The following is a 23,711-nucleotide window of genomic DNA, read 5'->3' as shown; positions in this document are numbered from 1 at the left end:
CAAGAGTCAGTCTGCCCTTTGAAGCTGGCAGATATAGACTTCTCCTCTCTAGCTATGAATATCCTAGATGCCATATTCTTAAGGCTGTTTCATCTACATTGAAAATCTGTTGTTTAGTGTAGTCAACTTCATCAGTGATCTCAGCTAGATCTTCTGGATAACTTGCTGCAGCTTCTATATCATCACTTGTGGCTTCATCTTGCTTTTTTTTTTTTTTTTTGAGATGGAGGCTCACTCTGTTGTCCAGGCTGGAGTGCAGTGGCACTATCTTGGCTCAGTGCCACCTCTGCTTCCTGGGTTCAAGCGATCCTCCTGTCTCAGCCTCCCAAATAGCTGGGATAACAGGTATGTGCCACCACACCCGGCTCATTTTTGTATTTTCAGTAGAGACAGGATTTCACCATGTTGGCCAGGTTGGTCTAAAACTCCTGACCTCAGGTGATCCACCCGCCTTAGCCTCCCAAAGTGCTGGGATTACAGACATGAGCCGCCATGCCTGACTTATCTTGCACTTATACGTTCTGGAGATAGCTTCTCTCTTTCAACCTCCTAAACCAACTTCTGCTAGTTTCAAACTTTTATTCTGCAGTTTCTTCCCCTCTCTCAGCCTTCATGGCACTGAAGCGTTAGGACCTTGCTCTGGATTAGGCTTTGGTTTAAGGGAATGTTGTATCTGGTTTGATCTTCTATCCAGACCACTCATACTTTCTCCTTATCAGCCAAAGGCTGTTTTGTTCTCTTATGGTTTCATGTGTTCACTGAAGTAGCACTTTTAACTTTCTTCTAGAACTTTTCCTTTGCATTCATAACTTGGCTAGCTATTTGGTGCAAGAAGACTAGCTTTTGGCCTGTCTCAGTTTTCAACATGTTCTCCTTACTAAGTTTAATCATTTATAGTTTTTGATTGAAAAGTGAGAGATGTGTGACTCTTCCTTTCACTTGGCCTAATTGCAATGATGTTGTGTCCCAGGGAATAGGAAGATACAAGGAGAGGGAGAGAGCCAGAGGAAAAACCAATCAGTGGAGCAGTCAGTACACATACAACATTATTGATTAAATTGACCGTGTTATACAGGCACAGTATGTGTTGCCCCAAAATAACTACAATAATAACACAAATGATTACTGATCACAGACCACCATAATAGATATAATAGTAATGAAAATGTTGAAATATTTTAAGAATTATCAAAACGTGACACAGACATGAAATGAGTACATGCTTTTGGAAAAATGGCACCAATAATCTTGTTCAACTTGGGGTTGACACAACCTTCAATTTGTAAAAAATGCAGCATCTTCAAAGTGCAACAAAGTGGAACACAATAAGATGATGTATGTTTGTGTCAACAAAGATCTAAGCTTTCACAAGAAACTATCCTAAACCTATTGACTAAACACATTGCCCTTGTAATCTCAGGAATTTCTCTATTGTCAAATTTTCAGACAAATTTGAGTCTTCTCACAAAGTTTATTTGAGGGTTTTGTTTTGTTTTGTGAGCCAATAATACATTTAAGGCAGGATATCGATTCAAAATTGTTTTGGCTAATCTAAAATTTTTCTTCACATAGCCCTCTTTACTTGTCTAGTGTTTCTTTTTATCAGTTTCCTGAGGTTCTTCTTCTTCTTCTTCTTTTTGGTATCCAAAAGCAGAATGATGACTCATCTTAAAGAAGAATTTTTCATTTGCTACATATTACTCAGATAAAACTAACAATCTCATATGAGGAAGTGATAGGAGAAATAGAAATCTCTTTCTCAAGGTAAACAAAACAAAATTCTAAAAAAGAATTCCTTGGTTGTCAAAGTTGCCAGTCAAGTTCAGATTCCTACACCCATTTTACTGTTCTTGACTTTAAACTGCCCATCAGAACAGACTCTGAGATATGAAGGGATAGTCAATGCTTTCCGTCTTGTCCAAAGGATCCAATCAAGGCTGTTAGCAGTCAAAAAGACAGTAACTCCAAGCTATAAAACTCTAACCCACGAGTATATTATGTGCTTAGTTTTGTCCAGATTTAATACCATTTAGCAAATCCAGGTGCAGTTTATAAGCGAAGTTTTGTAAGGAATTTTCCATTGAGCAGTCAGTGTTGCATACGAGCAAATTCCTGATTTTTAAAAGCCCATTTAACTTTCAGTATTACTAAACTTTAATACTGCAATATTAGTCAGGCTTATGGGAGCTGCAAAAAAGGAAGTCTAGTTTTCTCTTGTTTCCTTGGAAACAGACAAAATTTTGAAATAAAAAAAATTCTGGATGCCCTTTTAGTAGTATCCTTTTTTGTTTTTTCACTGTCGCTTCCTAGACCACCCAGATAAACAGCTTCAGTATCTTCTTACTGCCCTAAGTGTCCTTTGTAGGACTCTTTCGGGCCCATCCTGCTCTCCAAGGTATTCTCTGTTCCCAATAGTCCCATCTCTCCTCTCTGAGTCTAACTCGATTTTCAGCCCCACAGCCTTCCCTTGGGTATTATGAGGAATGCAATCTGATTGAATTAGTTCAAATTCTGTATCAGTGAGAAATAGTTTCTTCAGTTTCAAGTTGTTTACATTATTAAAGGAGAATGCTTCTTACCTAATCAGGATAGTCAACTGGAAGAATTTCATTCAGGACAACAAAATGAAATGAAATAAATAGTTTCTACTATAAAATGAAGGAATTAAACTGGATGACTTTTCAGGTTCCCTTTACCCCTGATGTTCTTTAACTTTATAACATAATAAGGGTTGTAAAAGGGAAGGATATCTCTGGCCACAGAGTGTCAGGTTCTGGTTCTCAATTTCTGCAGCCTTTTACCTCCCACACCTGGACTACCCAGGCTCAGCTCAACTGTCGTCCTTAGAATCAATCTGGACTTTAGGCTGGAATCACGTAAGAAGCTCTAAAACAATACAAGTGTAATGTGAGTCACATATGTAATTTTAAGTTTTCTCATAGACACATTTTAAATAGTAACAAGAAATAGGTGCTGGGCACAGTGGCTCACACCTGTAACCCCAGCACTTTGGGAGGCCAAGGTGGACCTCCCTCTCTCCAACCCCTCTTATAAAAAAGAAACAAGTAAATTTTATTTTATTTTAAGACAAGGTCTCACTCTGTCTTCCAGGCTGGAATGCAGTGATGCAATCTTGGCTTACTGCCTCTGCCTCTCAGGACCAAGCGATCCTCCCACCTCACCCTCCTGAGTAGCGGGCATTACAGGTGCCCGCCACCTTGCCCGGCTAATTTTTGTATTTTTTAGTAGAGACGGGGTTTCACCATGGTGGCCAGGCTGGTCTTGAACTCCTGACCTCAAATAATCTGCCAGCCTCAGTCTCCCGAAGTGCTGGGATTACAGGCATGAGCTTTGTAATCCCAGTATTGGGATTACATTGAAGTATCACTGCGCCTGGCCTAGAGTAAATTTTCTTCCACTGTGAATAAACTTCATAAATTTTCCCCTAGTACTGCTTTGTGCCAAACTGTGTTCTTTCTCTTATGAGCTGCATCTCAGGTACTACTCTCACCATCTATACACTAACCCAAGCTAGGAGCGTCGGGGATGCCTTTCACTTCTGTGTTCCCTGTCTCCAATTGGTTATCATGTTTTTCAAAAAAATATTATTTTACCAAATTTCTCCATGTTATGACACACACCCTGCACTTATCTCTCTGCACTTAACTTTCCAGAATACTTTGAAATAGCACACGCTTGCTTAAAACTTCTGCTGGCTCCCATTTGCTTACAAACTTAAGCACAAATTCCTAAGCATGACACATAGCAATAAAATTAGCAATGTATACTGCTGCCAGGACTGAGTTAAGAACCTTCCATGTTTCAGCCTATCCTCAATCTTTCTTTTCAGCCTCACCTTATTATGCTTTTGTCTCAAGCCTTCTGTCTAGTCCTCCTGAACATGTACTGTGCATTCAGGTAATTTTCCCATATTGCTGTTGGCCATGTTGCAGTTCCCATGGTTATGTTTTAATGGAATAGTCATTCTAAAGTTCTGTGATTCTATGTTTTTCCTCTATGGATCCTTAGGACTTTGTGCTGAATTACATTACTAGCACTTACTGGATGATTAATTATTTATGTCTGTCTACCCAGTTAGAATGTGAGTAGAAATTTCTTCTCCTTTCTGTGTTCTCCTCCCTGGTACATGCTAGGTGCTCAATAAATGTTAGATATAGTTGTTGTATAAGATGACTATAGCTTAATGTATGTGGAACTGTGGAGATTCTTTTGTCTTTACCCATTTCAAGAGTTAATCATTGGTATGTATTCTGAGAGCATTTAATTTTTTTAAAAAAATGAAGATTTCAGTCCCAAGTTTCATTTTTCCTTCTTTTCTTTTTGTGACAGACATCAAACATCTTTACCCAATCAGTCAGTGCTATTTATTGTCTCAGAGAAAAGTAAAGAGAGGTGGAATAAATAACTAATACTGGCTTCTGAAATTTTATAGTAAAAACCAATAATATGTCAAAGCATACTGATTTACAAGCATCAAACAATTTGAAGGAGAAAATTATTTTAGGTCTCCAAAATCCAGACCTTAGAGAACCAAACAAAGTTTATACCAGAAACTTTCAAACCTTTTTTGACAGTAACTCCCAAAAATAAATATTTTACACCTTCATTCAGTGTAAAACACACAGACACACACACACACACACACACAAAGTATTACAAAACAATACATACCTTTATTACATGACAGAGTCATATTTTCTATTCTGCTTGATTTTATTTAATTTTAACAAAAAATTATTTTATAAACTATTAATGAGTCGTGATTCATGGTATGAAAAAATACCTGGTTTATCCCACAAACCATAAAATAGGAAGAATTTATTGTTAAATGTCGGGGCATCTTTTTCACCACAATGAAAAGAGATAAAATGTCAACTAGCTGTTGAAGAAGAAGACGAAAGGGACATGGCTGAGATTTTCATTCTGCCTTAGCTAGAAAATCCAAATAGGTTGAGGAGGAATTAAAGAAAAACATCTAAGAAGAACACAGGCCCCTTAGAGAGGCTTGGCAGAAACCCTGGCGCTGACAGAACTTTCGTGATGACAGCTGATGGGAGTGTCTGGGATACAAGGCCTGAAAGCACACTTGTACAGGCCCATACATTCCAGCACAGAAAGGAACACAGCTGAGTGTCCTTGAGTTCTCAAGCGGTATATAGAAGAACTGACAGGCCTGGGGGACTAGAAACAGCCTGACACTAGGAGAGAAAATCTCTAAATGCATCGCATTAGGCACCACAGATAGCAGCAGCAGATGCCAGCTCATGATACCCCAAGGCCAAGCAGGGGCAGCTAAGGCACAGCAAATGCCAAGTTAAGATACCAGGTGGGATAAGACACATCTAAATGGAGCACAGCCCTTGGACCAGATATTCCCTATTCTCAGCCTCAACACATAAATACACCATGGTGATCATAAATCCCCCGGGAACTTACTTCACTTTAGGGGAGAGAAGAGAAGACCAAAGATGGGGAAGAAGAGAAGGAAAGTGGTACTTTAAAAAACGCTACCTGCCTGAAAGATGTGAAATTTTAAAGAAGAGTTAAAGATATTGAAAAGGCAGGAACATGAGATTTCCACCATCATTTCTGCACATTTGAGCAATAACTGTCTATTTTAAACCTACTAAACACAGCTGCCAAAGTAATACATTATCCAATGGCCAGCGTCTTCCATCATCAGCAGAGGTTCTCTGAATGATACACATAATGGTGAAAATTTTGGCATTCTTCCTGTTTACCTTAACAGAACATAGCCAGAGGGAGGCGATGCCACAGCAGCCACTGATGGTGATCTCTTGAGGTAGCTGGGGCACTACAGCAGCCAGGCCAAGGCAGGGAAGAGCGGGAAGGCCGTAAGTGGGGAAGATGTAAATCCAGAACGAGCCTGGGCTACAGAGCGAGATCTGAAATGGAGAGTTTGACCAGCCCCTTGGGGGCAAAACAGTGACTAGAATAATTTTCCAGGAAAAAACACTTGCTGAACCTCTTATGGCATGAGAATTGTGCAGTGGGCACACACTAGGATCCAATGCTAGGTGACCAAGGAGGAAGACCCTGAATCACTGTGGAAGCCAGCTAAATAGGAGACAGGCAGTGTACAGGAGTTAGTTAGCTAGTTTGGTCAAGAGTATCTGTGAAATTGAATTCATGATATGAGTTTTACTGGTACCATTTTTCTTTTTTTTGAGATACAACCTTGTTCTGTCACCCAGGCTGGAATGCAGTGGCACAATCTGGGCTCACTGCAACCTCTGCCTCACGGGTTCAAGCCATCCTCCTGCCTCAGCCTCCAGAGTAGTTGAGACTATAGGCGTGACCCACCATGCCCGATCACTGATAACATTTTGAACTCTGAACTTGTCCTACCTGCTTTCAAAGGCACATTGCCTCCTTACGGACAGAGCCCTCATGGAACTCTGATGAGTCACTACTTTCCATTCTCACAAACCACTTACTTTTTTTTCTTTTCTTTTCTTTTTTTTTTTTTTTTTTTTTTGAGACAGAGTTTTGATTGTCGCCCAGGCTGGAGTGCAGTGGCACAATGTCGGCTCACTGCAAGCTCCACCTCCCAGGTTCCCGCCATTCTTCTGCCTCAGCCTCCAGAGTAGCTGGGACTACAGGCGCCCGCCACCATGTCCGGCTAATTTTTTGTATTTTTAGTAGAGACGGGGTTTCACCGTGTTGGTCAGGATGGTCTCAATCTCCTGACCTCGTGATCCACCTGCCTGGGCCTCCCAAAGTGCTGGGATTACAGGCATGAGCCACCATGCCTGGCCTAATTTTTGTATTTTTATTAGAGATAAGGCTTTTCGCCATGTTGGCCAGGCTGGTCTTGAATTCCTGACCTCAGGTAATCTGCCTGCCTCGGCCTCCCAAAGTGATAGGATTACAGGTGTAAGCCACCATGCTTGGCCTGAAATTCTTTTAAAAAATGGCACATGTTGATATACATTCTCCCAAAAGCTCTAGTAACCTGCCAGTCCTCTTATTTGTATTAATATAAATAATAGTTCATATTTATTGAACACTCCTTGTGATAGGTGTTTTATAAGCACTATCTCATTTAATCCTAACGACAACTCTATGACAGATACTATTCTTCTCCTTTTTTTCACATTTACCAGTTTATTATGGGGGATATTACAAAGGTTACAGATGAAGAGGTGCATAGGATGAGATACAGGGAAAGAGATCGAGAGCTTCCATTCTCTACCTGGGCTCGCCACCCTCCGGGAACCTCCATGTGTTCAGCTATCCGGAAGCTCGCTGACGCTGGTTTTCTTGCGTTGTTATGGATGCTTCATGATATTAGCATTCCTTCCCCCCAGGTACAGGGCAAGACTCTCTCTGGAATGACAGTTTTGTGCCCCATAATCAGAAAAGTGGGGAAGATTAGAGTCCCACCTTGGGGCAGGTGAAAGGAGGGCAGGAGAAAGAGATTCTGTTTCCTGAGGCTGCCCTGAGACTTAACATACCCAACATTACAGCAAAAGACTGGAATAGGGGCTATGAGAGTTATGAGCCAGAAACCATGGATGAAAGCATAGATAGATAGATAGATAGATAGATAGATAGATAGATAGATAGATACATAGATAGACAGACAGATAATCTTTTATATATCTACATATATAAACAGATCATAACACCACAGGCCACCCCCCTGGTTTTCGAACACAGATCCATTACATCAACAGAATATTCACAGTAATGAATAATTAGTCCAGTCCATCATATTGTAAGAATGTCCCCCAGGGTGAGGCCATTTATGTTTGTTGGCTTTCTTTCAATCTTGTCAGGTTCCGAAAGCAGAAGTGGCCCTGGCAAATATATAGCTTCACCTTTTTAGGCATCTGGAATAACTGAACTAAGAGACAATGTTATCTCTTGCTCTGAGACTCTTTCAAGTTATTAAGGTAATATTGGATTTCCCTCCATTTATAACCCATTTTTTCATTTATTTATCCTCAGCCATTATTAGTACTCCTTTTTCCCATTTGTCATTTATTTTTTACCCAAACTTTTCCACCTTAGGAAGGGATATTAGGTTTGGCCACTATGCTGGTCCACATTGCTGGTGGCAATACTAGTCTAACAAGTGCCTCTCTCTCAGTCCATTCCCACCCGCAGAGGGTAGGGTTACATGGGTTCTGAACTCGTGAGCCACTTTTACTACCAGGCAATATAGCTGTATTCACTTTTAGCCCCAATTTGCCAGATGGGGCAAAGTCACATTCCACTCCCATCAGGCCTATAGGAATTCTGACATAAAGTTTTAAAACATAGTTACACTTTCTTAGTTACAAAAATCATCCCTGCTTCAGCAGTTATGTTGCAGCCCTGGTCCTAGGGCCCCTGCATCATGCAGGGGAGGAAAAAAATTTTTTTTAGATGACTTGGGGAAGAAATAAAAAAAATTATAGTCGTTAGCCAGCATACTCCTCCCTTGGCAAGAACCGCATATTCATACCAGCAACAGATACTACTATTAACCTCAAACTACGGGAGAAGGAATTTAGGGTTAGAGACATTAAGTCATTTGCTGCAGGTCATAGTCCAGAAAAAATGCATTTTAACCACTCGGCAGCTTTGCATTCTTCTCAACAGGCATTTCTACATTTTCCCTGCTCTTTCCTGAAGCTCTCCAGGACTCCTGCCCTCCAGTTCTTTCCAGCAAGTGTCCTTAACTTTCCACAGCAATGCAGGAGGAGAGACTGACTGGAGCAACTGTTTACACCGTCCCCTTCCCCCACATCTATCAGCGTCTTTCCCCCAATATATATGTGAGAATTGTCAAGTCCAGATCCTCCTTTCTTCTTGTAGGTCTTGCATTCATTCTTTCCCTTAAGTTTAACTTCTCCCTACTAATGCTTTTTTTTTTTTTTTTTTTTTTTTTTTTTGTGACTCCCTCCATTGCTGCCTCAGCCTGTAGTGAAGTGGCGCCCTCTCTCGGCTCACTGCAACCTCCGACTCCCGGGTTCAAACCATTCCCTTACCTCAGCCTCCCGAGTAGCTGGGATTACAGGCGCACCACCACACCCGGCTAATTTTTGTATTTTCAGTAGAGACGGGGTTTCACCATGTTGGCCAGGCTGGTCTTGAACTCCCGACCTCAGGTGATCCGCCTGCCTCGGCCTCCCAAAATGTTGGCATTATGGGCATGAGCCACCATGCCCAACCTGTACTAGCTCTTCCTTTACAGAAAATGAACATGGTCAAACCTTTCTCATCTTAAAAAAATTAAAAAAAAAAAATCATTAAGTTGTCCAGTCCTTCTAGCTACTTGCATTTTTTCATGTTGATAGTCAAGCTTCATGGGAGTAGTCTGCACCACTGGTGTCAATCCTCGAGATTAAGAGACCTAGGAGGACACAGGCCACAGCTGTCTTGTTTACTGTTCCACCCACCTACACTTCATGCTAAGCACAGTTCCTACCCTAATAAGCATCTGTTAAAGTTTTGTCAAATTAGTGAAAAGATGCAGAGATCCTTGGGAAAAATAAATAAGATTTCTATTGCCAGTAAGTTTTTGAAAGCTGTGGTAGCCCTGCTTCTTCTAAACCCAAACTCATTATTCCCCTCTTCATGCTTACCTCTCCTCTGTATTAGCTTCTTCTCCTTCATCATGTATATGCAACAAGTCATCAGGTGAAACTATTACATCAAACAAGCAAGCATATAATATAAAAATAAACACATTTATATTTGTCTCCCACTCTCCTTTGAAATATTTCCTCCGGGACTAGTTTCCATTTTATGTCTCGATGACATCTAGGGCAAGACCCATGATTTTCTAGTCACTTTTAGTGACCAGCTGTATCACAGCCCTGAAGGCTCGGTCTCCCAGGGACTCATCTAAAGTCTTCATTCAGAAAAAGTGTCTTTCTCCTTATGGGAGATGTTTTAAACCAATCGTTTGTGTATTATACATATGCACATACACACATGTACATATATATACACACATATATTCATATATATGCACATATACAAATACACGTGATACATAGATTTAAATTAAACATGAATATAATGTAAATCATACATGTTTAATGTACACATATACAAATATATTTTACTATATGTAATATACAAGATATATAGAGTCCACATGACATTCTGGGTTTCTTGTTATTTGCCTGATTGCCTTATACTGAACCTTGTTTCTCTCTCTTGGTCCAGACCTTTTGGATTCATGCCTTTTAATGTTAATTTCTCCACAAGACTGTTTTTCATTTGTCTCCTTTTGCTCCATGCATCCAAGTCTGTCAACCAGTTCCAATCTGCGGGCCCAGATCATCTTTGAAGGAGAGTGTAATTTCTACTCACTTGGGAGTGCTTTAAGGAAAGACATCATATTCATTTATCCTCCAAAATGGAACTTTCTTCCTGGCGTCCTAATGCTGTTCCTATTTTACACATGTGCTTTAGGACCCAGCAGAATACAGAATCCTAAATTGTCAAGCCACATATTTTGAGTCTGAAGTGATAGACATGCGAAATATTAGGTTGAACTCAGATAATCAAAACTCAAGTTATATACCCCATCGTCTCTGCAATGGGAATGCCATGAATTCACTACCGAAATTTGCAATAATCAAATTGAGAGTTTCAATATTAGAATTTTAGGTAGTTTTTCCCACCCCTTCCCATAACACCCACTGATGGGCTTTCTTATTACTCCTTGTGCATGCCCTCCCCCATCTATTCTACCCCCTGTCACTCACTATTTGGCATGAGTAACTCGGCCTCTGTTTGTGCCTAGGTTCATAATGTGGCAGCTGTTTTCATTACCATCTCATTATTTCACTGAGGGGGAGATGTTTCCATGGTGATGCTGAACTGCATAAGTAGAGATTTTACTACACTGAGCTTTTATCTTTTCAGTGTATTAGTTAGAGGGAACTGAGCTAGAACCTTTCCAATAGGAAAAAGGTTTGTAAATCTCCCTTCTGTTTCCTGTATCTGTCTGTGCTTTTTTTCAATGAAGGTATGTTGTAATTATGAATTTTTAACAGATGGAAGTTGATAAAGAAAACCAATAGTTGTTTCTCTGTATTTTAATTAAATTGTCCTTTTAACATATCCATAGAAGCTTCCAGAAAGCATTACATAGGACAATTGACTAGCACAATTAATTTTTTCAAAATAGCCCCACCAGGAAAAGAGAATTTGGAGTCTTGGGAAAAATTCGGGATGGGAACTGGCCCAATTACTAATGTAATTATTGCTTAAGCTTTGATTGCTTCCAAAGTTGTCATTGCCTGGGGGAAACAAAGGTCACAACAGCATTGAAATGATTATATAATACTTTTTCCACATGTGAATGAGTGATACTTGGTTTCATTAATTGCTTTGTGCTTAATACTACATTGCAGGAGAACTTTTAATAAAGTTTAATACCTTCCCCTTTGCAGTAAGCCTTCAATAATTTGATATTCACTGAAAGTAAATCTGCCCATGACAGCAAATTCTTTTCCATCGTTTGCTTTTGGATTTTTAGCCAAATCAAACCATATTTGTTGAACACTGAAGTTCCTAAGCACTTATATTCTTATTTAATAAATGAAGTACAAAGACAATCAAAACGTTTAAAGTAAACAGCATTGATAGTAACAGAATTAGTAAAGGCACCATTAAACAAATGCACCAATAGGATAAATACACTGGATCAAACCAATTATGGCATGCAATTCAGTTAAACGTAGATTTATCTATGACCTGATCCAATGGACTTTGATAATCAAAATAATACTAATTTCACATAGTTATTGATATGTTAATGTTATTGCTATAGAGATTTTGGCAAATTTTCAACAAATGTAAGGCAACATGTGGTATATCAGAATTCAATGTAATGGAACGTATTTTTGTTTTCTTCTTCTTTTTTTTTTAAGTAGAAATGAGGGCTCACTATGTTGCCTAGGCTGATCTCAGACTCCTGAGCTCAAATGATCCTCCTGCCTCGGCCTCCCAAAGTGCTGGGATTACAGGTGTGAGCCACCAGGCCCAGCCACAGAACACTTCTTGAGGAACTATTATGTGTGTTAGACATAGTGGTAGTTTTTTTCCCAATATTTCTTCATTTATTTCTTGCAGCAGCATAAAGTGAATATTACTATTTCCACTTAAATAATGATGAAGCCAACATTTAAGATGTACAAGTACTAGTCATACATCAAGCACCCAGTCAGTATTAGAAGTATTAGAAGTGGGATTCAAATTCTGGTGTTTGTTTCCAACATCTCACTGAAAGGAATTATGAAATTATGTCTATTAGTCTCTAAAGTAGGAAAGTTTTTCTTATGGGGAACTTTCTGAACAATTATAGGGTGAGTGCCTGATGGAAAAACATACAGTAGATAGCAAAATCAAGTAGAAAAACCTTTTAGAAAAAATTATATATATTAATAAATAATATTCAGCAATATCTTAGACAAGTAAATCATATATTAAAATGAAAAATTGGTTTTTAGTACATGAAAATTGGTTTGGTGGCCAGTTAAAGTTTGACTAGTTTTCCCTCTCCATGAGTCCTCATTTAAAATCAAAGGGCATTAGAATTGTTCATTCCTGTTTATTCTAAATTGTTTCTATTTCAAGTAAAGTCCCACTTCTTGGAGAGTAACATCTATCTCTACATACAATGTAAGTCAAATATTCTCTTCCCTCAGTATTCAGATATAATCCATAGAATACCATAACTTGTACACTTGAAATAAGTGTAGAGTCAAGATATGATGATCTTGCCTAACTCACCCACTTGGCATTCAAAGTTCTATTTCATTACCTGCTGAGCCAGATTCAGTAAAATTTAGTCTTTGCTTATTAGAATGTTTTTATTTACATTTCCTGTAACTCTGTTTTCTAGCTTTTAAATTAAAGAGAAATTTTGGAATCAATGGTTAAGACGAAGAAAAAGAAATTTATTGACATAGGGTTATCAGGCTATTCTCTGGTCAGTATATTTCCAAAATATGCAAGATGAAGCCAACACAACCGAAGCGTTCAGTCAAGGGTTTGTGGAATTGAGTTCTTTAGAAACTGTAATTATAGACAAAGCAGAGCTCCATTTGACTGCTAGCCAGGTATCACCTGGTACTATTTTTATACAGTCTATTATTATCAAGAAATGTCTTCACAGAGAGTGAAAGTATAATGACCTTTCAGGCCGCTAAATGTGACTAAGAGCTCAATGTCAAAACAGATTGCTATGCCTCACCACATAGCTAGAATGAAAATTAATCAAAATGTTATGTGTGCAGATGGAAATGCTTAAACCAGTTTTACATACCAATTACTGTTCAGTTCCAAAAACCTATAACTTGTTCAAGATTTAATACACACTGAACAGCCTCAGAACTCCTTGAAGAATAATAATTCAAACTTAATGTAGAATGTAAGTTGACTACTGTTTCTGTGTTCTTAATTTCTATGTTTTTCAGTTAAGATAAGTTATAATTCAGAGCCACACAGGAGATGCCTTTATAAAATATGTTTTCTGCTGACTGGCCTTTTTACAAAGGCTTATGCAGCATATTTTTAGTGATGTAGTACCGTTGCTATTACAGGACCTGATTCTGCACTCCTTGTTCAGAATAAAAGACAGTTGAATTTAGGATCAAGAAGCAAGATTTTATTTCAGTATTTGTCATGGCTAAACCTTGAAAATTACAATCAATGAATCAAGTTCTTCAGGGCATTGTGTTTTTCCTTTCAGTGCTGTTGTTTTTGTTTAGTAAAGCTATTGATGTCCAGATCAAAGAATACATGTTACTATTTTTATTTCAAATAATCTTTTCTTACTGTGTAAATAATATGTGCTTGGGATATGAAAATTAGAAAAAAGATAAACTAAAATGAAAACAAAAAATCACTCATAATTCTACCAGAGATAATCATTGTTAACATTTTAGTATTTATATTATAATCTAATTAATGTATTTTAAATAACTGACATAATAAGCTAATATTAACAATAATTTTAAAATATCAACATCTTCTAGATTTTTTAAGTTGCAATGTATCATACCATAACTGTCATTTAGTAAGTAATATATTTTGAATATTTTTTCCATGCCTTCAGTAAGTAATGGCCATGAAACTATTAAATGCCAAATATAAAGTGTTCCATTTAATGAATCTTCAGCTTTTTTTGTTTCATTGCTCCCTAAAATGTTTTGAAAAATTTAGGCACCCCATTGCTAATTTTAAGTCAACTTTTAAATTTTTTATCATGGGCTTAATAGTTTCGAAGTGCACCATTTCCACAATATTAAAATATTAACATCTTAAATTAAAACTGCTAAAATGCTCTTAAATATAGCTAATGGAAACCAGTATCATAGTGATTTGATGCTGATGATCATGTGTTTGAGAAATACATCAAGATCTTTTTGTTAGAAAGTACTGTATGCATTGTTCCTTTTCCTCCTTATATTATATTTCCATACACCTACTCCATTGATTTTTATTCCAATGTAATGTTTTTATGTTTAAAAGTATTCATTTTTTGGACTGTTTTTGTTATATCTTTATGCCTCTTTGAAACAAAACTATACACATAAAATGCATTTGAAAATTCATATACTGTGGGTAACCATAGAGCTCTAAGTACTAAATTTTCTTTTGAGCTGGGCATGGAGGTGCACACCTGTAGTCCCAGCTACTCAGAGGGCTGGGGCAGGAGGATCCCTTGAGCCAAGGAGTTTGAGGCTGCAGTGAACTACAATCACACCACTGCACTCCAGGCTGGGTAATAGGATGAGACTCAGTCTTTTTTTTTTTTTTTTTTTTGAGACGACGTCTCGCTCTGTCGCCCAGGCTGGAGTGCAGTGCCCGGATCTCAGCTCACTGCAAGCTCCGCCTCCCGGGTTCATGCCATTCTTCTGCCTCAGCCTCCTGAGTAGCTGGGACCATAGGTGCCCGCCACCTCGCCCGGCTAGCTTTTTGTATTTTTTTAGTAGAGACGGGGTTTCACCGTATTAGCCAGGAAGATCTCGGACTCCTGACCTCGTGATCCACCCGTCTCGGCCTCCCAAAGTGCTGGGATTACAGGCTTGAGCCACCGCGCCCTGCCGAGACTCAGTCTTTAAAAAAAATTTTTATTTTGGATTGAGTTATGATTACATTTAATATTGAATAATTGATCAAATAATTCTAAACACATTATGCTTTTATAAATTATTATTAAACATTTAACAGTAAGATTTTATCAGAAATGCATGTCTTCACATGATGGATGTAAGTCTTTTTTCAATAGAGCATATATTGATGAATAAATCTACCTTATTTCTAAAATGAGACAAGTTTTAGTGGAAATTAACAAAATGGTCACTAGTAAGTGTACAGTTTTTATGAGGTTTCTCCATGATCGTTTCTAAATGCATTATTTTCAGAAGAATCTATAACACATTCCCTTTAAAGTAGTCCAAATTGAATAATAATGCGATAGGAATAACAAAATAAACAGAGAAGTAGTTGACATGTGATGAACAGGAGACTCACCAAAGTGAAATACGAATTTTCAGTACAAGCAATATTTTGGCAAATGTTAGTGAAAATGTTTTCTTATGAGCCTGAGAATATGTTAAAAAGACAACCCACTAACTTACCTCCACTGTTGTTCTTTTCCCTCAAACTTGAAGCCCTTACTGGAAGTAAAATGGAAATTTTTGCTACAAAGCAAATGAGCTTGCTGCCTGATACACATATGAGCCAATACTATGAGACACATGCTTTTGAGAAAAAAAAAAAAAGGCTTTATAGCAAAACTGATTAGCAAGCACACAAGAGCAGACTCAAATTTGTTTCCCCAGTTTGGAGTCTGGGGCAAATTTATGGGCTCAGAGGGCAAGGAAAAGGATTTAGGAATGTTGGTTTCACACGGTCTGATTGGAGGACTTTATATTTGACCATTTATGGAAACATACGTTGAGGTGGATTTTAGCCCTGGTTCTTCTAGGCCAATTGACCCCTTGCTTCTGATAAACTTCTGGTGTTCAGGTTCCTGTCATGTCCTGGTCTTGGTTCCAAGGGGAGGATTCACTGTTTCCAGATATTGTTAGAGCTCAAAGCTTTTTCTGTTGCACACGCTGGGACAGCATAACTTGCAGTTTGGGACTCTGTTCTACCTAAAAGTTAACTCAATATTTCGTTATTAACAGAGTAGACTCAGTTTGGGCTTGTCCCAAAATTACTACCTCATTCCTCCTTTAAGTCATTTTGAAAACAGTAACGGAGACCCAAATGGTGTTTTGATTAAATGAGACCCAAATCATGTCTTGATTAAATGAAGCTTCACAGGCACCAAAATTTTGAATTGCCCTTTGTTTGGCACTCCACTGTCTTTATACATTCTGAGGAAATGTAATGGTTGTAAGGCTCAGGATGGGTAAGTGGCATGCCTTTATTTGGTAAAGTGGACAAGGGTATTAGGGAAAGAGGAGGTGGAAAAAGGAAAAAGACATGATACTTTGACCATAGTACACTGTAAGGTGCATCAGTTTTAGGGAAAAAAGGTCATTGAAAAATAAAGATCTGGAAATTGATTTTCTTAAAAGTGTCATTACTTGTTTGTGTTCCATAAGGAGCACCTTCAGGTATCCCCAAAGATACCGAACATCGGGTTGGACATCATTGGTGTATTAATCACAGTGAGATCCCCCCATCGCTACAAAAATACTGTAAAAAAATTAGCCAGTTGTGGTGGTGCATACCTGTAATCCCAGCTACTGGGGAGGCTGAGGTCGGAGGATCACTTGAGCTCAGGAATTCAACGCTATTGTAAGCTATGATTGCACCACTGTACTCTAACCTAGGCAATAGAGTGAGACCCTATATCAAAAAAACAAAAATAGGCCAGACCTGGTGGCTCATGGCTGTAATCCGGCTTTGCACTTTGGGAAGCCAAAGTGGTAGGATAACCTGAGTCCAGGAGTTCAAGACCAGCCTGGGAAACACAGGAAGACCTTGTCTCTACAAAAAAAAAAAAAAAAAAAAATTGAAAATAGTAAAACATTTGCCTAAATACATTGACTTAAGTGATTAATAGTAAATCATATTTGTTTTTAAGAAAGCCACTCAGGGGAAATTCCAACATCCTAGATTTACTTATATATTTATCTAAATAAAAAAAAAAAATCCATGATAAGTTTATGGCTGATAGAGACTAGCTCAGTTTCCTGGGCATATATGGAAACCCGTGAGGCCCAGAGAGGGAAATGATTCTTCCCATGGCACCTGAATACTTAGTAGTAACGGAGTACTGAAGATTGGAAGCCAAAGCCTTTTTTTTTTTTTAATCTTAAACGAATCATAGAAAAATTCTTTTTCATTTATTTTTTAAAGCTTAGCCTAAATATAGTTTCAAACAGGAATTTAAAAATTGCCAACTGCCTCTTGCTAGGAAATTAATCTAAATTCCACAGAACCTGAATTTTAGTGTCATCACCATTTCCATTTATTCTTCATGGCTTTTTTTTTTTTTTTGACCGAGTCTCGCTCTGTCGCCCAGGCTGGAGTGCAGTGGCGCGATCTCGGCTCATTGCAAGCTCCACCTCCCGGGTTCACGCCTTTCTCCTGACCACAGGCACCCGCCACCAGGCCCGGCTAATTTTTGCGTGTGTTTTTAGTAGAGGCGGGGTTTTACCGTGTTAGCCAGGATGGTCTCAATCTCCTGACCTTGTGATCCGCTCGCCTCAGCCTCCCAAAATGCTGGGATTACAGGCGTGAGCCACCGCATCCGGCCTCTTCACGTCTTTTTAGCAATGTCTGTTTCCTTGGTTTCTGCCTTCGTAACTTGCATTCTCGGTATTTGGACCTTCCGCACTCCTCAAAACTGGACCGAGACTTTCCCTGTCATGCATAGCGCTTGTCTTGACAATTCTGTTTGGCGTTCTACGTGGCTTCAAGGAGACTGGGCCCAGGTAGGTCTTCTGAATCAGGGAAGCCCTGAAGACCCTCCACAAGTGTTGCGGAGCTTCATTTACACCACATTTTACTAATGCTTTCTGTTTCTTCATTACTTTTATTTTTTCATGACCCTTTCTGTGCCTCATGACCTTTCTTTGTACATCACTTCAGCTTCAGTCTTACTGCCTGATTCTTTCAATATTTACAATTGCAATTTAATTAGTGCAAAATTCTGATTGACCCAGCTTATTTCTGCCTGGTTAGGGATTTTGATGCCAAACTACACTGAGCCTGTAGATCAGAAGCTCACTCTTGATACAATCAGATTTGGTGAAGGTGGGGGCATGTTGCTGGAGGCTTGGGGCTGTCCCTTCATAAAGGTTGCAAGTAGAACAAAATTTCTATAGAACACAGCCATATCCTGAATAATATTGGTTTGCATTTTGATTTTTAAAGAGAAAATACAATATATTGTGAACATTCTTTCATGATAATATTTTTCTATATTGTTTTAATGCAATAGTTCCCAAATGATATTGCACATTGTACTTGGGGAGCTTAAAAAAATAACAATGTCTCATCCCCAGAAATTATAATTTATTTGTGTGGAATGTGACCTGGTCTTTAGAATTTTTAAAAGATCCCCAGGTGATTCTAAATTGCAGACAACTTCGGAAACGCCACATTAATGGCAGTGGAGTGTTACTGAATAGGAGCCGTATAACTTATTTAATGAATATTTTCTCAATGGATGTATTTTAAGGTGGTTGTTAAGTTTTCACTATTTTTAACTACACTACCAAGAGCATTCCTTTTTTTTTTTTTTTTTTTTTTTTTTTGAGACGGAGTCTCGCTCTGTTGTCCAGGCTGGAGTGCAATCCCGGCTCACTGCAACCTACGCTTCCTAGGTCAAAGCAATTCTCCTGCCTTAGCCTCCTAAGTAGCTGGGACTACAGGCGTGCACCACCACACCTGGCTCATTTTTGTATTTTTAGTACAGACAGGATTTCACCATGTTGGCCAGGCTGCTCTTGAACTGCTGACCTCAGGCAATCCGCCTGCCTTGGCCTCCCAAAGTGCTGGAATTACAGGCATGAGCCACCACACCCAGTACGAACATTCTTTTAGAAAAAATTTTTAGCACAATTATGGTTACTTAGAACAAATTTCTACTACTGAAATTATTGAATTAAAAAGTATGACTATTCCAAATTGCCCTCAAAAAAGGTTCAATTTACACTTTTGCAAATTATTTAAGGATGTTTTCCCCATTCCAAGCTAATATTGAGTATTTATTAATTTATTTCTATTTGATAAGTAAAAAATAGTATGTTTTATTTTATTTTTTGCATTACTAGGGAGATTGAATTCCACCCCCTCCTCAGTTTATTTTGCCCTTTTATTTTTTCTTCTGTAAATTATTTATATTTGGGTTTTCTTTGGTTCATTTTTCTCTTACGTGATCATCTTTTGCAGATTTCTTTATATCTTTTTACATACTAACACTATAGATTCTTTGTCATATATGTTATACATATTTCTAGCTTGTTTTTTGCCTTCATTATTACCTTGCCATTTTTTAGAAAGTAAAATCATTTAATGTTTCTTATTATTTCAATTTCTTGGTGTCTGTGTCTCCCCTTAGGAAAAAAAAAACTTTCATTACTATTTTTACCACCTCTCAAAAGTAGCCTTTGTAAGACTAAAATTGCTTGTTATTTTTTAAAAAGGATAGAAAATTGACTATTGTGGTATGATCTTTATCACAAATAAATGAGACCTAGACCAACATAACTAGTTTGTATTATTGAACTATTAGTTGCATCCAAGTCTTACTAGAAGCATACACTAAAAAACATAAAAGACATGAAAAAGTTTAATCTCACCAAAAGTGTTTCCTTATTACCACACCCCTGAAATTGAGACACTGGAATTTTCCTGGGTATACAGTAAATATACAATAGGGAAACAATGGCAGAATAAAGCCAGACAATGTTCAACTGAAGACCATCTTGCTTTTTTTATTTCATAAGCAAATTCCCCAATATAAAGTTTAAAAAGAAGTTGGTTCCCATAGTGGTACCCTGGCATTTGTATTTGTCTGTAATGTAATCTGTAGATATAGTTCTCAAGTCCTGTGGAAAGTTAGCATTAAATTACTGGTTAATGTTACTCTCGAAGAATTGTGTTCATTACAGCATGTCTTTGAACCAGCTCAAATATCCTTATAGTTGTCCTTCAGTTTATGATGCTGAACGTATGGTGCTTTAGTCGTAGAAGAAAATAGCAAAGATTAGATTGCCTTGTAGTCTCATTTAGACAGTTAATTTTATCTTTGTTTTCTCAAGTCACATTTCATTGTGTTTCTCGATGGTGCAAAACTAATTGGCTCTTATCACAGTTACATTACCTTCAAAGGCAGATAAAATTAATGCAAAGTAAAAGATCACTACAATCAGAGATATCTGGTTAAAAGGGAGGCAGGCTTGCATAAAGTGGCTGCAGAATCCACAGAAGACTCTGGCAGAATAATAAATCATGACTTTCTCCAGGTTATCATCTTATGCTCTTGTTCATTATTTTGTATCATTTGTTTTAACCTTGGATTGTCCCTACTACATCTGCTCTGCTGTGATTAATTCTGCTGATGGAAATAAACTGTGGAAGGGCAATGCTGTACTGCATGACTAATTAGCTACCAAATTATGTCCATAAATTAACATTTTGTTTTTATTCATTTAAATAAGTCAAAGTTGTCAAAGCTTATTTTGTGTAGATCACTTTAATATCAATTTAAATTTGTAACCTGGTTCAGTTTACTTACTTTTTGGTCAACTAATTCTTAAAATGATTTCGTATGTTAACTTTTCTAAAATGATCGTAGTTCGGTTATTGTCTCTGCACAAGAGGAAGAAAGTTTTTCTCAGTTAAGCTATATATCTCATCAGACTCTCTGCCATAGCCTACCTTTTCCTCAGCTCCCACTTGTCCCCAGTCCTGGCCACAGCTCCTCGTCCTTCTTCTATTGGTAATATGGAAAGGATTACTATTGTAAAAAACTAAATCGTTCTCACAAGAATCTTCTAGGGCCTCTACCAAGAGGAAAGACGTTTATAGATACTGAAGAAAGGGACCAAGCTACTTTTTATTTTTAAATATCTCCACCTAAAAAAGTAGTTAGGACCAAGCAGGCTCTAGTAAACTTTAAAAGTCCACTCAAAAATGCTATATGAAAGAATAATACTAGATATAAAACAGATTATTTCAGATCCAGAAACAATGATGAGAAGTGTTTCTATATATCCTGTGGCACTGCATTGCTTGCTAACACAGACATTTGAAGAATGCGACTCAGTCTTTCTGGAAGACTGTTTCATTGATTTTATTTTAATAAAAGCATTTGGTCCTTTTTCAATAACAAGGCACTGCCTGCCACCTTAGGAAGCTGAATAACATGAGAGATGTCACAAGCCCTCAAGTTAATTTCAGGAAGTTCTCCTAGTGGCTGTCCTTGCCTTTTATGTAGGGTGGTGGGGGAGACGGCTCACACTCGTTCACTAGACCCAGTTGTGCAAAGTTCTTCCCAATTTCTTGTTCAGTGAGGGTACACTGGTAGCTTGAATTTGGCAATGGAAATATTTGTTCCGCAGAAATTTTCTAAAGTACAAATTAGGACTTTTATTTTCCAGAGAGTTGGTTGTTAAACATTTACCAGCACCACTCCACTGTTTAGATGTGAGGTAATTGGTGCTAGGTATAGCTGTCTCTCTCTCTCTTTTTTTTTTTTTTTTTTTTGAGATGGAGTCTCACTTTGTCACAAGGCTGGAGTGCAGTGGTGCCATCTCAGCTCATTACAACCTCTGCCTCCTAGGTTCAAGTGATTCTCCTGCCTCAGCCTTCCGAGTAGCTGGGACTACAGGCGCATGCCACCATGTTGTGGTGTTTCTAGTAGAGACGGGCTTTCACCATGTTGGCCAGGATGGTCTCTATCTCTTGACGTTGTGATCCACCTGCCTCAGCGTCCCAAAGTGCTAGGATTATAGGTATGAGCCACGGCTTCCGGCCAGGCATGGCTCTCTTATGATGCCTTTCCAATTTAACTCTTAACTAGTTCATAGTAGAAGAATCTTTACATTTATGTTTTCTCTTTCTCCCTCTCCTTACCCCCCTCTCTCTCTTCCTAAGAACATAGTTCATCATCTCTCACCTTTCCTTAGTCCTCAGCCCTGTTTGAAATTAACATCCTAGAAATTCATGTTTGAAATAAATACCCCTGAAAATCTCTGAGTGAAACAATCAGGAGACAGTTATTCCCAGGCTTTTAACTCAGCTGAGTCAAGTACCATCTCCCAGTTACCATTCCAGACAGGTTTCCACAATGATAACATGTTTCTGCTATATATGGGGAGCACCACCTTATGTCTTCCTTGATACTTGGATAGTTTTGACAGAGGAAAGCACTGCATCATTGAACTATGGTACCATACATAAAGGAATCACTCCTCAGCTTAGTGGTTGTTTTTTTTTATGTGATCTCACTTTTTCTTTTATTTTTACATTTTTTTATTATACTTTAAGCTCTGGGTTACATGTGCAGAATGTGCAGTTTTGTTACATAGGTATATGTGTGCCATGGTGGTTTGCTGCACCCATCAACTCATCACCTACATTAGGTATTTCTCCTAATGTTATCCCTCTCCTAACCCCCAACCCCACGACAGGCTCCAGTGTGTGATGTTCCCCTCCCTGTGTCCATGTGTTCTCATTGTTCAACTCCCACTTATGAGTGAGAACATGCCGTGTTTGGTTTTCTGATCTTGTGATAGTTTGCTGAGAATGATGGTTTCCAGCTTCATCCATGTCCCTGCAAAGGACATGAACTCATCCTTTTTAATGGCTGCATAGTATTCCATGTTGTATATGTGCCACATTTTCTTATTCCTTCATATCATCGATGGACATTTGGGTTGGTTCCAAGTCTTTGCTATTGTGAATAGTGCCACAACAAACATATGTGTGCATGTGTCTTTATGATAGAATGATTTATAATCCTTTGGGTATATACCCAGTAATGGGATTGCTGAGTCAAATGGTATTTCTAGTTCTAGATCCTTGAGGAATCTCCACACTATCTTCCACAATAGTTGAACTAATTTAGACTCCCACCAACTATTTTTCCACAACCTCTCCAGCATCTGTTGTTTCCTGACTTTTTATTGATTGCCATTCTAACTGGCATGAGATGGTAGCTCATTGTGGTTTTGATTTTCATTTCTCTAATGACCAGTGTTGATGATCATTTTTCCTGTGTCTATTGGCTGCATAAATATCTTCTTTTGAGAAGGGTCTGTTCATATCCTTTGCCCGTTTTTTGATGGTTTTTTTTTCTTGTAAATTTGTTTAAGTTCTTTGTCGATTCTGGATATTAGCTCTTTGTCAGATGAATAGATTGCAAAAATTTTCTCCCATTCTGTAGGCTGCCTGTTCACTTTGATGATAGTTTCTTTTGCTGTGCAGAAGTTCTTTAGCTTAATTAGATCACATTTGCTAATTCTGGCTTTTGTTGACATTGCTTTTGGTGTTTTAGACATGAAGTTTTTGCCCATGCCTATGTCCTCAATGGTATTGCCCAGGTTTTCTCCTAGGACTTTTATGGTCCTAGGTCTTATATTTAAGTCTTTGATCCATCTTGAGTTGATTTTTGTGTAAGGTGTAAGGAAGGGGTACAGTTTCAGTTTTCTGCAAATGGTTAGCCAGTTTTCTCAACACCATTT

This window comes from Theropithecus gelada, chromosome 3 (assembly GCF_003255815.1).
Source record: "Theropithecus gelada isolate Dixy chromosome 3, Tgel_1.0, whole genome shotgun sequence".
NCBI classification, from domain to species: domain Eukaryota; kingdom Metazoa; phylum Chordata; class Mammalia; order Primates; family Cercopithecidae; genus Theropithecus; species Theropithecus gelada.
Note: the sequence above shows the minus strand (reverse complement) of the source record.